Source organism: Rhineura floridana, chromosome 4 (assembly GCF_030035675.1).
Source record: "Rhineura floridana isolate rRhiFlo1 chromosome 4, rRhiFlo1.hap2, whole genome shotgun sequence".
Lineage (NCBI taxonomy): Eukaryota > Metazoa > Chordata > Lepidosauria > Squamata > Rhineuridae > Rhineura > Rhineura floridana.
The window spans coordinates 53,160,616-53,178,445 of record NC_084483.1 but is presented as its reverse complement, the minus strand read 5'-3'; the positions used below and the strand labels follow the sequence as shown (position 1 = coordinate 53,178,445).

The following is a 17,830-nucleotide window of genomic DNA, read 5'->3' as shown; positions in this document are numbered from 1 at the left end:
TCAGACAAAGTTGACTCCTATATTTCTTCTATTTTACTACAATATGTTGGTTTACAATCTTTAAATTAATCCCATTTGTACATATTAATCCCTATAATAAATATATTATTTTGGTTCTCGTTAAACTCTGTCTCAGTTGTGGTTCAGTTGTGAGAGCCACACTATATTAACTAGACTAATATACAAAGAAGGAAGGAAGTGGTCATTTTTAAGGTATGTGGTGGCAGCAGGAATTTATTAGCAGTGTTTAAGATGAAGATGCACAGTTTTTCAGCAAACACAATTTGGGGCTCAATGGTTCTTGCTAATTCCTCCGGTAACTAAAGTAACTAAAAGTACACTGCAATTTTCCATGGCACACCAGAACTCTGAATTAAAGTACCTCAAACTATCATGCATCTGTGGTTCCTTGCATCTTACTACATTAACATCTGATTAGGGATGCATGCAGGCTTGCTAACACTACGTTTGTGCAACAGAGGCAGCCTTGTTAATGTGACGCCCAAGAGAAGCTTCCAAAAGAAGATGGCCTGCCTAATTCAGACTCTCACACTCATCAGGGCTGTGGAAGATGAAGGTTACCTTAGATGCAAGGCTCAGACCCACCAGCTGTCTGAGGGAGTAGGGGCAATGGAAAGCCTGAGGCAAACACAGGATCCAGAAGATCATCTTTCATAGCTTTTCACCATCAGCTGTTAGCCATATAGTTTCAGAAGCACAGCTTGAGAGTCTGCTTCAAATGCATTCATTGCACTCCCCTAAGGCTGCCTAGTTTCTGTTTTCTTGTATCAGCTCTCACATCTGTTCACTTGACATAAAACCCTGTCAAATGACTTAAAAAATTAAATCATGTTAGAACCATTAGTGTCATCACTGCACTTTCCCCCACTGATCCTTAGAGCTTTCATGAATTAGGATAAGAAACTAGATATGATTCCCCCTCCCCCTGCAGTTATGTCTAAGCCAGGAGAGGGGGAGGCTCGACATACTGGAGCAATCCAGGCTTAATGATAGGCTACTGTGGAAATATTTCCCTAAAATAATTGGCGGGCACCACTTTTTTTAAAAAAAAAGAGGGGCTTTTTTCCCAGCAACAGCAGCATAAATGGAAGAATAGTTTTATGTGCTTGAGCTTTCCATCCCAGATAGTTCCATAGATCTGTCACACAAAATCTCCATCTGCGATTTAACTTGATGAGTTAACGTATACGTGGTTTTTACTGCCATCTAGTGTACTTTGTTATAAATACCAGTCACTATGGGAATCTGATCTGATAACAATTGAAAAATAGGCCAAAAGGAAAATCAGATCGAATCTATATCTAAGAAAGGGAAGGAAAATTGGTCTGCCAGCCAGAATATACAGGATCATATCACTCTTCTTTTTCTGCCTATAGTATGATGACTAAACTTTTCCAAATACAGAAGAGACTAACAAAATAAATATTTATTTTAAATGTATATAATAAACATGTTACAAAAATGCATTGCAATATGACATTCATAAATGTGGTACTGTTTTACATCTTGGCCTCTGTTTAGAGATAGTTAAGTCACACCTAAAGCTCCCCTCCCTCATTGCTCATGTGATGGGGCACCACAGGATTTCTGGGTAGCAGGGCCATGTTCCAAGCCTTACCTTCAGCCAGGGACGGGGGCAAAATTTGGTTTGGTTTGTATTTTAACATGAACCTACCTAATTCACACTACCTAAATTAATATTTGGAACAAAACCCAGCTACCCTTTGAAATTCGCACTACTAATTTTGTGATGTACCTCCAACCAAATAATGTGTACAAAAATGTGTATATTAGGGGAAAGTATGCATAACCTGTATATAGTGGTAAAAATGACATATAAAAGTTATACTGTGGCAATCTGCTGGCAAAAAAAAAATGTGTATATAAGGCAAAGCTGAATATAAAATGTGTGCATTAGAAATGTGCACTAAAATGCTGGTGAATTTTTGTGAGGACTTTTCTGTGAAGAAATTGCAACCTATGCACACACCAAGCTATATTAAAACTGGTTTTGCAACTCTCCAAAGTGATTTGTCATGATGGATGGTAAGGGGGGAGAGAAGGTTGATGTGTAAGAGATGCAAGCCCGTACCTACTGGGATACTGTTTTGAGTGACTCTTGATTACAGGCAGCTGTATTTTTTTTCTGTCAACAGTTTTTATACTTGGGAGTATGTTACAATTACATATAATTGGAGCAGAGTGGTAAGCGGCGGTAACGCAGCCGAAGCTCTGCTCACGGCCGGAGTTCAATTCCAACGGAAGGAGGAAGTCGAATCTCCAGTAAAAGGGGTCGAGGTCCACTCAGCCTTCCATCCATCCGTGGTCGGTAAAATGAGTACCCGGCATATGCTGGGGGGTAAAGAAAGGCCAGGGACGGAACTGGCAATCCCACCCCATATATATGGTCTGCCTAGTAAATGTCGCAAGACATCACCCTAAGAGTCGGAAACGACTCGCACTACAAGTGTAGGGACACCTTTACCTTTTTTACATATAGATTTATGCTAAATCCATTTTTTTCCAGTTGGTCTCCTAATTTCTAACAGAATATAATATCAGAAATTATTGTGAACCTTCCAGCTAGGGTGTTGCTGTCCATGGTCCTGCTTATATCAGCATCTAATGGCAAGACATTAATTTCATGTTATCTCTTGCAGAGAGTCTGAGGGTGATTGGATGTTTTCAGAAATCTAGTAATTGAGCTTCTTGTGGATGCCATGTAAACCAAATAGCAGTGGGCACTGAATTACAATTTACAGTGTAATTATAGATTATAGATTTTTAGGTGTAGCCTTAAGATCTTTTCAGTTTACACCTAAAACTGCAAACTTGAATGTGGCAAATAGTGCTGGGAAGCACATGTCATACAGGTATGCTTGACAGGAAGCTGGCATTGACTGTGGCTTGCCTTTGAGGGCGTTCTTGTTGGCAATGCTGGGTTATTTTGCTATATGAAAAGGTGCTTGAATTTGAGATTTAAAATGAAGCATAGGTTTCACCACAGAGTTATTTATTTATGCTCGTATCTTTTCTCTGAGGAGGTCAAAGCGGCATATGTCGTCTACCCCCATTTTATCCCCACCACAGACCTGTGAGGTAGGTTAGATTGAGAGAGTGTGACAACCCCAAGGTCACCCAGTGAGCGTCATGGCTGAGTGGGAATTTGAAACCAGGACTTCCTGGTCCTAACCCACTCTCGAACCGTTCCACCACACTGGCGCAGAGCAAAATCAGGTCTGCTTAGCTTTTTCTGAATGTCTGCTAGAGGAAGAGAAAGTATATTAAAATGAGGTTGTCAACCAGGGCAATTATTCTTTGGTTGCTGCTTGTGTAATGAATCAGTCATACACTGGAAATAAAAAAAAACTGGAACTTTATCACATCTGGGGGGTTAATGTGTAAGAGAATGAGAGAATGCTCAAACATTTACAGTATTGTTATATTGCCGTGGCAGAGAACTGTCAGGACAATATAATATACAGTAATAAAAAGAAAAACAAATCAGGCAATTCACCATATAATTGTAGTATAATGTTAAGTTCCATGGATTATTATATTGCTCATAATTTATACTACACCATTGCTTTAAAGTGTATACAGTAATACTGTATAATATTATTTCAATATAGCCTTTGAGCTTCTGTTTAAAAACAACAGTACATTATGGCAAATGTACAGTTCCTTGTTGTGTTAGAGTCTATTAAGATATCTTTAAATGAAAAGAGCAAAAATATAAGAGCTAAACTCTGTGTGTAGTTTTGATTTACTGTATTAGTGCAAGGGCTTTATTTTATCCTTATGGCTACAGCGTTTACATTAGAAGCAGTTGCCAGAACCATAAACATTACAAATTGTCATAAAACAATTCTGAAACCTGATGGATGAAGCCACTTGACTAGGCTGCCTAGAACTTTAACATTGCTTCGTCTACTGATAGCAAAACTTGAAGTAGCTCATTGTGCCCTTATAACAAACAGCACCCACTAGACATTTGTAATATGCTCTGCAAGCTTTGAGTTATAATGACTATTCTGTGAATAGGAGTTAGGGAGCAATTCACGGGCCGTAGGCTGTAGTGTACCACTATGCTTTTTGTTGGAACAATTCCTTACCTAGAATATTTTCAGCTCTGCAGAATATATATTGTTCCAAAGAACAGTGATCTCGGTTGTTCACATGCATGCACACACAAGGGTCTTAGGCCTTGATTTCATGGATTAAGACCCAACGTCTGCCTTTCCTGCCTTATAATGAGCTCCTCAGAAGAGGGCTCTCTTTTGCCAGAGTGATAAGCCTTTGGTCCTCTTGGTTTGGTCTTCTTTCCTAGGCTTTCTCCATAAACAAAAGCCCCCCCATTTCCCCGTTCTCCTTGGGAGGATCCTGAGAAGTAGAATGAGAAAGAACAAAGCCGACTGTGGTGCTTCTCTGTGCTCCCATTGATACCTGATTCCCGCCCTGCCTTTCCTTTTCACTGGTTGCCTTTCTTCTGTCCTTCCCTATCTGAATGCTCTCTTCTTTCTTTTTTTTTTTTTTTTTCAATAATTTTTATTCAGATTTTCATAAAACATACAAGACAAAATCATAAAACATTCAAAGACAAAAAACAAAATCAAAAATAGCCAAACAAAAAGAAAAAAAGAAAAGAAGAAAAAAAAAAACAAAAATAAAAAATAAAGAGTAAAATATTGACTTCCCATTTGTCAAAGATCAAATCAGTTATAAGTCTATAATATATAGCAATCCTGTCTCTTAAGTCATATTATAAAATCACTTTCCTCCAGTAGTTATCTTACTTAATCATCAAATCTCATAAACATTACTTTATTCTTTCCACAAAAAGTCAAAGAGAGGTTTCAATTCTTTAAGAAATATATCTATCAATTTTTTTTTCCAGATAAGCATATCGATTAATCCATCTCATTACTAATTATGATAATCTTATTGTCATAACCATAGTCAAAATAAACATTTCAATTAATCCATCACATCAGAATCTGTTAGGTTCAGTAATTTCAGTAGCCATTGTTCTATTATCTCTATTAGTTCCATTTTCCATCTTCCATCTTCAGTAGTCTTGTTAAGTCCAGTAATTTCAATATCCAATCTTCCATTATCAGTATTCCATAATAATCTTGCTGTCAAAGCCATAGTCATATAATAAGAGTCTGATGGGAATTACCTCTATCCCAAATATTTTCTTGCCATCCATTCTGAATAAGTTGCTGAAATACTGCTGTAAAATCATATCTCTGTTCTTTTTTTCAAAATACACTGGGTCATCTCTTAAAAGTTTTTCCATTGTCACATGGCTGCAGTTAATTCCATAGATTTTCTCTATATTGGGCTCCATCACATCATTCCAGTCCAGAAGATAATCCATGCCATTGATAACTTTATCTCTAGAATCTTCATTAATTTCTTCAGAGATAACATTAGGTTCCAAACAATAGATTTTATTTCTAAAGTCCATAGACTCCAAATCTTGTTCCTGTTCCACGTTTGTTCCAATCTCCGGGATCTCCTCTCTCACAGGGACCCCTATTCCAGTCTCCAGGGTCTCCTCTCTCACAGGGACCCCTATTCCAATCTCCGGGGTCTCCTCTCTCACAGGGACCCCTTCCAGGGTCACCTCTCTCACAGGGACCCTTATATCTTTAATCTCCTGCTTCATTTTACTCAATTCAATTTTCATTATCTCAATCTCATTCATTATTCTCTGAAACATAGTTATTTCCAGATTCTCAGCCACTTTCTTAATTGCCATTTTAAAAGAAAAATATAGGAAAACCACTTCTTATTTCAGCAACAATTGGGTTAATACTCCAAACTTGGTGACATCACAGTATAAACAGAGCAGACAGCCTTATCTCTCCAATAGTTAAGTAAACAAAATGCAGTTCCCAGGATCGAAGCAATTAATGGCAATCGTCAAGAAACAGATTCGTCAAAATAAAATAGACCAAAAAGAGAGTAGTCTCAAAACAGTATAATATTTTTCAAAATAAAAATCTGGAATAGAAATCCCTCTTCTGTGTGTATCTTTAGAATGCAAATCCAGGACAGCTTTTTGCAACAAAAACAGAGATAAGCTATTAATTAGTGCGTAGCAGAGAGAAGTTACGGCTCCCCAGTGAGATGTCAAAAACCGATCAATCTGGCAAATCTCTTTTAAACAGCAACAATTTAAGTCAAGTAAAAGAAAAATATAGAAAGAAGGGTGCTTGCCTGTTAGTGCGTTCTCTCTTAGAAGATAAGATGAACTTTCGCTTTAACAGATAGAGCTTGCTGTTGAAAATCCGTCCCACCTTCGTCGGCTGGACCTCGTCCCATAAATTAATGAGATCTGGTCGTCCCAACAAAAATAGGCTTTGAGGTTAATCTCTTCGTTTCTCCCTACCCGGGAGAAGTTTAATCAGTCAAAAAAAAAAGAAAAAACTGACTGATATATCTGAATAAGCTTCTTTTGAGGCAGGAGCCCGTCTCAAAAGCAGGCACAGGCTAAGTCACCCTTCCCGGAAGTCCCCAATGCTCTCTTCTTTCTTGAGGTTCAGTCTACACATGCAGCTGACTGATGTGAGTGGGCTGCACCATTTCAGGCTGCAGGTGAGGATCACACCTTTGAAGTTTCCCATACATGAGAAAAAAATGAAAACCTTCTCTGCAAACAGAGAGCTGTCAGAGAAGTAGCACATCTGATGTGCAATTTTCACTTGCTGGAGGTTGGTGCCCTTACCTCTTGTTTTGAAATGGTACCATCTACTGGTAGGAATCTACCAGATTTTAACCACCTCATTTTGTGGCATGGATCACCAGGCCTCAGATATCCCAAGGTATCCATCCCATTGGTATTATTTCTGAGCATCCAGTCATTTATTCAGGATCTCTTCCTCCTTTGGCACAACTGACAGGAGATGCCAGTTCCTTTCTTCTTACTGAGGTGAAAAGCATTGAAAGTTCAGTGTACAGCTTATGGGACAGTTATCACTATGAATGCAAAGTTGAGTATCACATACAAAATTGCAGCTGTAAACATGCTCTAAACAGCTGTAAACATGCTCTAAAAATGTAACACATGATGTCTTCCAATAAGGCAAATCCCAATGAAGTAACAGTTTTCACCTGACATAAAAACTAGGATCGGATGGCTCATGTATATACTGAAATAGCATTTAGGTTTGAATATTGTAGAGAAGAAGCTGCACAACTCACCCGAATCCGCCATGTATGGGGCTCTGGCAGCATCTCGATAAAATCCCTGAGACTGTAAAAGCCGGGGGCAGGGGGTTGCACATGGTAAGCCAAAATACAGGGCTAGTGGGCTCTGTATAGCTTGGTGAGTCACAAGTTGTGCAGGTCTAAATATACCTATTTTTGTATTGTTTAACTTTTTATAGTTGGTTAAATATAATATAAGGTTTGTTCTGTTTATTCTTTTAATATGGATTTACTGGACATCAATAATCAAGCCCAATAGCAACATGAAACTTTGACTATCAATCTTAGGGCACAACCCAACTTCTGTTTATGCCGAGCTGAGGGGAGTTGGATATGGTGGGTCCCCAGTGGAGCTGGCTGGGTCCCATCTCAGCCAGGCTATGCTGGCAGAAGCCCTCATCCCAGCTCAGTCATGGGAAAGCTAGGACTCAACTGGCTCCACTAGGGGTCTGCCAGGGAAGCCCAACCCAGTGGAAGGGGAACTGCAGAAGCCAGCAGAAGGCCTCCAAAAGGGGCATTCCAGGAGGTGTCAGAGGAGGGGCTGAGGGGGGACTTACGCGATATCCAGGTCCCATTCAGCTCCCTCCTGTTCCCTCTGTCACAGCAGCAGGTACGCTGGAAAAAGGGGTGGTGGAAGGAAACATGCATTTTCTTTCCTTCCTCCTGGTATAGCCAACATCCTCTCCTCTGAGAGGCAGCTGGATTTGGCAGCTCCTTCTATCAGCTCTGCCTCCACCAGCTTTGCCTCTACCAGCCTCCAATGAGTTGGATTGCTCTGCCCATTTTTATGTATTTACTACACCTATAATCTGCCTTTCCTCCAAGGAAATAGCTGAGTGGGGATTTAAACCTCAGTCTTCACGGACTGAGTCCAACACTCTAATCACTACACCACAAGAGAAAAATACACTATTAACCATTTTCTGATCCTTCTGATATAACAGGAATTTTAACTCTGGCCTAGATTTGCAAACCCCCGAGTCTGTTTTTTTTTCAAAGCCTGGATATTAATATGGTATGCAATCCAAGTAGCTATAAACATTATTCCTTCTGCAACGAACAAAATAAGAACTAGCACATACTGCAATTTTCATATTCTTTCCACTGTTCCAAATTATATTGCTTTTTACTGAAGGTATAACAAAACTACACATCTCTGAATTTTTGTCAAACTGAAATGAGTCTAATGCAACTTGCACTGAAAGCTAAGCTAGCATATTGGGCTAGACTTCATAGTTTTGGTGACTGGCTTGTTTATCTTTCAGCATTGCTATTTGGAAATGTAATGGCAGATATTTATCTCAAAGAATAATATGTTTCACAGTCTTGAAAGCAGCAGCTATTTGCACCTCCATTTTTAACACTGAATCTGAAACTCTGATGTTTCTACTGACACTTAAGAAAACAGGAAGACTTTTTTTAGATGTTTATCAACTTAATCTGCTAATGGATATGATTAAACTGATTCTTGTGAGGATTGCCATGATAGACAACAACACTATCTAGAAATGAACCTAAGCAGAAGCACTTGATTTTAGACTGGGTTCTGCTGAAGTTGGCACCACTGAAATTAATGGCATTAGGAATTCACTGTGTGGTAAGTTGCTGGGGCAGAGAAGGGGCAGAGAAGAAAGAGGGGCAACCAGAGACAACACAAGATGTTTTGCTGCCTGAGGAAGAATAACAAATGGTGCTGGTCAAGTCATTTTGGCACCTGAGGCAGGAAGTCCCCTCCCTAGCAGTAAAAATAAAACAATAATAAATGATTTAAACGACTTGCTGTGCTTTCTTTAGGGACACCTGATATCAGCTGCCTCTGGCAGCCCTCACATTTTATTTATTAAATTTATATCCCCCCTTCCTCCCAATAGGAGCATTTTGCATAATGCTAGGGCTGGCCCTGGAAGTAACTGAACATAGGCCAGGCTCATCTAGTCCAGCATCCCTTTCCCTCAGTGGCCAATCAGATGCCCCTGGAAAGTCCATAAGCAGGGCATGTCCATAATAGTCTTTCTTCAACAACTGGCTCTCATTGACACGCTGGCTCTGAGATTGTTACGCCCAACGAGGGGCTAGGTTCGTGCTCCCCAAGTTCGAGTCAATAAACTTGGAGACGAGACAAGGATAGAAAATATGCCAATAGATTTATTGCACGTTTGCAAACGGAGAGCAGCAAGCACGGGCTAACTCTGACGTTTCTCTTTACATGTCATGCTTTTAAAAAGGTTTGTATGATACATGTTTATTTGTTTTTCTTTCGGATGAAGGCTTATCTGTTCCCTTTCGGGCATGGAGATTGCTTAAGGTAAGTAATTAACACTGCATATTTGTTCAAGGGCTGTGTCCTTGTTGCAACACTTATGATTGTACCAGCACCTATGATTGCATCGCCATCTCTGATTGTATTAGCCTTTAGTATTACATTGTATCAACCTTCAGTATTACATTGTATCAACCTTCAGTATTACATTGTATCAACCTTCAGTATTACATTGTATCAACCTTCAGTATTACATTGTATCAACCTTCAGTATTATATTGATTCAGCATTTAGCGTCACAATCCCCTCTCAGAAGCCTCAGAAAGACTTTTGGTCCTTTCTGAGGTCTTCTACACTCTTTCATATGGTTCGGCATTTTGTATAATACGTTGGTACAGGATCCTTTCATACCTGATTTGTTGTTTTATCAATATTCGGGAGAATATCTTCATTACACACGGAATAATGCATGGCATGGTGGGTAGAATGAGCAAAAAGATACAGCCTATGATGAATAAGTGTCTTAACCATGTCCAATTGGGTAGCCAATCTGTGAGCCAGTCCCAATTCAAACCTTTCCATTCCTGTACCTGTACATGTGCCACTTTCTCTGCCTCTTCCACTAATTGATGAATGACATTACTGCTATCATCTATCTGCATACAGCAAGTCCCGGGGGTCGCATTTAGGGCTGCGCAGAGCCCCCCTATATGTAGAAAGACGATATCCAACCCCCTTCTGTTATTCATTTCTTCATGTTTTATACCTTTTCCTAACTAAACTGACCCCAAAGGAAACCCAAAGTAAATGTGATCTTGTTTCTTTGTTTGACAGAAGTTTATCCTGTCTTCTCCAAAGGCTTAGAAATGCACAACACCTCCTGGTTTGAAAGGAGCTATTCTGTTTCCTCATGATGGCCTAGATTATCATAAACATTTCCTTTGTTTGAAAGGAGCGCTTATTCTTACTGGGTGACAAATACCAAATTTCCATGAGTCAGGAAGTCTATACCTACAGGCATTGCAAGATATGTACTCAGAGGTCACAGAGGGGCTGTTTCCCAGGAATCTTTGCTGTTGCAGGCCTTTTCAAACTCTGGTTCACTGAGATGAATCAAAGATTAAAAATTCCCAATATTTGATACCTCATAACAGTCCTCCCTCCTTGTTGATTAGCGTGAGCAATCACACGTAATTAACGCTTCCTTAAGTTGTTCCGGAACTTGATGCGTTCCTCCAGCTTCCTCAGATTTCAAGCCTGGGATATCATCCATTTGATCAAAACTCGCTTTCCAATTATTGCCATACACTGTTCAATTAATATGACCCCAATTGGATGCATCATAATAGTCAAAAGCCCCAGAAGAATCTTGGCTCCATCCAAACAATGCATCCTACCATGTGTACTCCTATATCTTTAATTTTGGCTGCAATTCCAGTAATAGCTTGATTTTCATGCTTTACCTGTAAAGTAGCTTGTTCCTCCATCTTTTTAGCTGATCAAAATTGTGTCTGAAATGTAGTGTGTGAAAACAACCCCTGTAAATCTTTGAGGCCATATCCTAGAGATACTGGAATGATTCTATTATGAAACTCTGGGCAGAATTGGATCTTTTGAAGTGTCCAAAGAGGGACTTGAAAAGAAAAGTCACTTCCTAATTAAAACATTGCAAATACATCCATTAAAGAAGAATTGATGAAGATGCACAAATACTATTGCTCATTATTACACACATTCTCATACATCCATTGGCTTGACACACATTAACTGGACAACTGGTTGTCTCACACACACACATTCTTTCTCCACACAGACCAGAGCAAACCATTCCTTGGTATTTTAGAGAAAGCAGTAGAGATAAACAGTAAATTACCCTTCATCATAGCATTCACAATTAATAGGAAAGGTTGAATAGTCAGAACATTAAACATTATAAGACCCAACACAAACTTATACAAATCTGCTTTCTTCAATGTTTACATTATACATTGATTATGACAAGAGCAGTCCTTTCAAGCTTGGAATGAAGTTGCCTTTTAACACAAAGTTCATCCTCAGAAAGTTGAATGCTTCTGTTAGGTGAACACTGACTTAAGTCTGTAGATTGTTTAGTAGTTGAGAATGTTGGAAATGCAGCAACAACAAAAAATCAACCCCCGTGTGACATTGAAGCACTGCAAGCTTCATCTTGCCTCATATTTAAAGCTGTTAAACACATCAAGCAGAAAGTTGAATCAGGAGCACAGGAGATCATGGTACTAAGTAGACAGGAACATAACAAAAATGCAGGTTGTTCTGTTGATCCAAGAACACAGTAGTTTGGTTTTGCTGTGATCTATTCTTTGGTTTGGATGGCAATTTAGGAATTTGAAAACTTTCTACTTCGTTGCTGGCCATATGTAGAGTTCTGCATCTTACAAATGCCTCCAAAAAGCCCCCAATTTAGAACTGCCACCAGGCATCTGAATCCACTCTGACTTCCCAACAGTTGAGCAGTTTAATGCTGAGACACCAGAATTCCAGCATCCTCATTTGCTTCATTTTCATTTAAAAAGAAAAGTAACCCTGCACTGCTTTTGCACTTTTACACCACCATCGAACTTAAACCTTGGATCAATCTGTTTGGGCATTGTTTCCCCCAGAACCTGATCAGACTTCCAACCCATCTTGAGGAAGCAAAGCAGGGTGTCTTACATTATGGACACCCCCCTTCATAATAAGATGGCCCATGAACCTACCACAAAAAGAAACCCGCCCAATTGCAACATACTTGCAATTTGGTTGGATTGCTTTCAGGTGGGGGGCATATGTGCTCTTAAATCAAACCACAGAGACCTTTGAAGCTTTCCCCTTTGTTTTCCAGGGCTAAAGTTCACTATGCTATCCTAAGAGTGCTGATTTGTTGTTCCTGAATCTTCCTGAGACAACAAACTTCAAAAGGGGAGGGTTGTCTTAGCCTTTTCCTTTTCTATGTGCACTCTATGAATGCATGTTTCCTGAGTCTTTACCACTGGTCCAATGCCTATAACCATTGGGCTCTCCTGTCTGAACAAAGACTTTTGTTAGTGCTGTGCTTGGAGAAAAAGGATTAATACCTCTTGCTATGAATGCAAAACAAATAAATGTTAGTGGCACAAATAGATTAAGTTCTGTTCCAAATCAGCAGGGAGTTCCAATGGTGCTCATCCTGTATGTAGAGCAGTTGCTCTAAGTGCCTGTCAAGGAATAAATGCACTAACACGTGTTAGAATTATGAACATCATTTTAAAAGAAAAAAGTTCATTAGTAATAGTGTGATTTATATGCACAAGGTATGACAATGAGGAAAGCATTTCCCTGTTGAAAGTCCTGGTCCATCTTCATTCAAAGAGCAACTGGGGATGAGTTTCTGTTTTGGAAGCAAAGTAATATTAATTCCCAATGTGAATTCTAATATGAGGTAGACAATTACTGTGGCTGGAAGCTCTGCATTTTGGTCCCCTTTTTGATAATGACTTTACCTAGTCACAAGAGGGCACCACATTAGGTTTAAACAGCAAGGTGGCCTCAGTTTTGCCTATCTAGAAAATGGGCAAATCATACATTTCACAGACAAATTTAAAACAATTACCTGGGATCGAGCACCTTAAGAAGAGGTTTTATTTTCCTTATGAAAGAAAGAACCTTCAAGAAGTTTTGTTGTTGACTTCCAAATATTTTTCCCTCTCTTACCCAAGTTCAAAAGTTTAAACAGGTATAGGTTCTAATCCACAACCTGGCAACAATGATGAAAAAAAGGAACCACATACAACATTTTGTTATTTCCTGTCATTTTCCCCTTTCTTATTACCATCAATCAATATTTCTCAAACTATCCTTCCTCTACCATCAAAATAACTTATTTCCTAGAATCCTTCATATTGCATTCCTACCTTTGCTTTCCTACAACTTTTCAGTCCTTCATTTTACTTACAACCTTTCTAATTCATGGGTATCTTTTCCCTATCAAAGTGTATGGGGGAAAAAACATTTCTACCCACAAGGCACTACATACAAATTTAGTTGGCACTTACAATTGCCTTCCTTTATATACAGGTAAATGGGTAGAGTAGTTCCAAAAGTAATTTTGTTTATTTTGCCCCTTTGGCCACTGACAGAAAAACTAACTGTGCCAGGCTTTTATCTACAAGCAACAGCCAAAGGTTCAGGTCTAATCTAAACAAAAGGAACTCTAGTATCTTCTCCTGATTTCAAGATGTATGCTTAATACGTTTGTGCTAGGTCTAGAGAACAGAGGGGGGGGGAACCAATCTCTTTCCCTTTTCTGCAATTCTGGCTCAACATGCAGTAACAAAAAACAGAACCAAGTCAAAAAGAAATTTAACATTTACAAGATAAGAAATAACTGACAAATAATGAAAAGCAAAACTTATTCTAGACAAATATCTTCTCCCATATCTCTAAGTGCTTGCCAAATCTGAATCCTTACTGGGTCACTAAAATCTATTCTGTCCTCCCTAGGATTAGCTGTACTTTGATTAAAAGCAGCCGGTGGGGCACCAGTTCTTCCAGTTCTATTCCCAAAGTTGCCAGGTGCTCCTCTGGCATTTCCCATTGGTGTGAAATTACCCCAGTTGGGACCACTATTCCCCAATGGCTGGTAATTTCTTCTGCTGGGCACTCCACAATTAGTAGTAGGTACCATGGAAGAATGTGCTCCTTGATTGGTGTATGTTACAAGGCCATGGCCAGCGCACATTCTGGGGTTTTTTTGTCCAATTCCCTCCACATCAGGGCATATTGGATAGAGTCCCATTGGTGTTGATCCCGCAATACTCTAAGTACTGTCTCAATTTTGGCTAATTCAAATGTCCCTGGGGGGGGGCATCCCACCTCCGGGGAAGGCCACAGCTTTTGACAATAAAAAATCAGTTTCCCTTGTTTGAGGGGGTAAGTGGTTTGTTCCTGGATGGTCGGAAAGACCCTGAGCGCGCACTGGAGAGGGGTGTCTTTCCCAGCGTGCTTTTCCCCCGGCTTTTCCCTATTGCTTCTCCTTCTCTCCTTTGAAGCCACCTTCCCCATCCCTGCACAGAGTTCCTCGTCTATGCGGATGGTAGGGCCCGCTTCTTTGGACACGGATAAGGGTCAAAGCCACACGCTTCGCCGGGTTCCCAGCCCGAAGCCCCCTTCCCCATCCCTGCACAGGGTTCCTCGTCTATGCGGATGGTAGGGCCCGCTTCTTTTGCACATGCCAGGAAGGACTATACTTACCGGGTGGACACCGGCCTCCCCGCCCTTTGTCGTCTCTCTTGCGGAGCCACCGTTGCGATACCCTCTCTCCTCCTTCCGAATCCTTGCGGCCTCGGGGCGGACAAATCTGGTCCAGAGCGCTCTTCCTGACTCTCCGCGGATTCCCCCAAGGGGGAGCGAGGGGTCGCTAAGCGGCTCCTGGCTGGCTCGCCAATTGTTACGCCCAACGAGGGGCTAGGTTCGTGCTCCCCAAGTTCGAGTCAATAAACTTGGAGACGAGACAAGGATAGAAAATATGCCAATAGATTTATTGCACGTTTGCAAACGGAGAGCAGCAAGCACGGGCTAACTCTGACGTTTCTCTTTACATGTCATGCTTTTAAAAAGGTTTGTATGATACATGTTTATTTGTTTTTCTTTCGGATGAAGGCTTATCTGTTCCCTTTTGGGCATGGAGATTGCTTAAGGTAAGTAATTAACACTGCATATTTGTTCAAGGGTTGTGTCCTTGTTGCAACACTTATGATTGTACCAGCACCTATGATTGCATCGCCATCTCTGATTGTATTAGCCTTCAGTATTACATTGTATCAACCTTCAGTATTACATTGTATCAACCTTCAGTATTACATTGATTCAGCATTTAGCGTCACAAGATTGAAGCTCCATTTAGCCATCATTGCTAAAAGCTAATAGCTATTAAATTTGCCTCATGTTCTTTTTAAGTCATCTAAACCCATGTCCATCACCACATCTTGTGGCATATAATGTAATCCATACATTTAATCACACATTATGTGAAAAGGGGCAACCAAATCTTATCCCATAGTGCCTGGGATAGACTGGTTAGTTACTAGGCCTGTAATACTCAAGTTGCTTATTTGGAAGCAAGTCCAATCAAAATCAATTAGACTTACTTCCAGTGAAAATGTTTAGGTCCAGGGTTCAAAGCACTTTTTTCAAGTTTGCCATTGTTGATTGCATGACAATATGTTAATTCTCTGTCATTAATGAAGTCCCCTAAGTATGCCAAGCAATACTTTAGTCTTTATGCAGGGCTGGTGCATACTGCACAACCAGGCCATCATTGCCATGGCTGGGAATGAAGCCTGTATATTGTCAAGCAATTTGCACCATGGGACAAAGAAGGAATGGAACCAGACCTGGGTGTTATAGCACAATAAATGTTCATCCCACAATGGAAGTGTACCAGCCTTCCCATCATTTTGTATGGAGCTTCTGTCTAGAGGCAGGACAAGGGTCACTAGGCTCCTTCTGGGACGGTGGGGTATAAATTTAATTAATAAATAAATTAGGAATATGTCATAGGAGGACAGGTTCGACATTCTTGGATGCTCTTGAGAGTTCTTACAGCATCACTTCAGAACTAATCCGCCACATTCAGCCAGATAAGGGAGAGAGGTGTGCATGTGTTTAAAACTATGCTCCACCGCTTTTATTCATTTCTGTTAGCTGAGGATTATCTGGTTTTTCAGGGGTGTATGCAACTAAGTCCTACTTAGAGTAGACCTATTGAAATTAATGATCCCAAGTTAGCCATGTGTATTGACTTCAGTGGGTTTGTTCTGAGTCAGACAAGCATTAAATACCCCCCTCAGTGTTTAAGGAAGGCAGTATGAAACAAGGATACCACTATCAATAGCATGTACACAAAACACATGTGCAGCTGAGACATGATTTTGTTTTAATCAGTGAGAATAGCCAGTGCCAAGCTGAGAATTTTGATTACATGTTTAGGGTGTTGCAATGAAGACATGCCATTCTACTTGACTCAAGAGTTACACTTTCATTGCCCATGATCAAACATTGCTTACCTCTTCTGCAATGAGTTATGCGTATAAATCACTCAGATCTAATAGCATGAATAGAAGTTCATGTCGATGACAAGAGTTTGTTGCTGGACAGAAGCTAGTATGGGGTTGTGGCATGTGTTGACTGCAGAGGGCTATTGGAGATGCTTGTGGTGACCTTGCCAAAGAGGATAGTGGAAGTCAGATGAAGATGAAAGTCTTCTCTGCGAAGTTGACATGCATAACTTGGTGAATTGCCTGTCCTACACCTCCCCCCTCCTTTTTGTAAAAAAAGTCAAGCATGTAAGTTTTCTTGCTTGCTCTTTGGGAAAGTTTGTATGTCTTTGTATTTTATTCAGGTTGGGATCATCTTAAAAAGATTAAAGGTAACCCTGAGAAAAGGTTATTTGATATATATTAGTTTGAACTTTTTCCCCCCATTGGCTTTTCTGTGTGTATACATACTGGCTTCCAGGCCCCCTAAAGGTATGCCTTGTGCAGATTAAGGTATCTTCTAATTGGGATTCATTTTGACAGTCACCTATTGCCCCTACGTGAGGATAACAACAAGGAAGCATTTGAACTAGTTGAGCTTTCCATCTCTGATGAGCGCAAGCAGCATGCACAAAGAATGAAAGCACTCCATATATTAAGGAGAAAACAGACAGAATCTCTGATCCCCTCAGTCCAGCAGCTTCCATTTCAAATATTATTGACTCCTGTTTGTAGGTTGCATGGCTGTAGCCAAACGCAGAGCTTGGCTCATTAGATGTATCGCTGTTAGCAAAAACTGGGTGCAGCAAGAATAGAGGAACACAATCCAGTCCTAATAAAACAGAGCTAGCTTTCATTTAATAGCTACACACAACATATTTTGTTAAACTGAGCTCGATCTTTTCCCTCATACACACTGATTTCAAAACAAAAATGAGGGATTTAAGAAGAGTCCCAGTGAATTGGACCAAAGGTTCACAGTGGCCAACCAGATGCCTAATGCCCACATGCACAAACAGGCCAGAATAAAAAACAAAGGAGGGGAACAGTTCATTTATTATTTAAAGGCATTTACAAGCTGTTTAGTATTTTAAAAATCTCTAGGTGATGCACAACACAGAAGCACTAAACTATATCATTAAAACAAAAATACAAAATAAAACTAGTTAAAACAGTAGTATAGAAGCATATAAAAACAACTACCTTACTTCCTCCCCTACTGGGAGGAAGGGTGGAATCATCATCATCATGATCAAACAAACAAATAAATAAAAGCAGGAATTCAAACAAATAAAAA

The 17,830-nt window shown here is 40.0% G+C and overlaps 1 protein-coding gene and 1 long non-coding RNA gene across 4 annotated transcripts in view; one reads left to right on the top strand and one right to left on the bottom strand.

Annotated features, from left to right (window-relative positions):
• LOC133384136 (protein eyes shut homolog) overlaps positions 1-17,830 on the top strand; it is a 126,847-nt gene that overhangs the window by 46,893 nt on the left and 62,124 nt on the right. The window lies entirely within an intron of this gene.
• The window catches only part of LOC133384337 (uncharacterized), a 35,772-nt gene continuing 24,323 nt past the window's right edge, over positions 6,382-17,830 (bottom strand). The window contains exons 3-4 of one of the 3 annotated variants that reach the window (XR_009762514.1): positions 16,564-16,763; positions 6,382-6,956 (exon numbers count right to left, since the gene is read on the bottom strand). This is a non-coding gene — a long non-coding RNA (uncharacterized LOC133384337). The remainder of the gene's footprint in view (positions 6,957-16,563; positions 16,764-17,830) is intronic. The other 2 variants (XR_009762513.1, XR_009762512.1) reach the window with 2 other exon arrangements.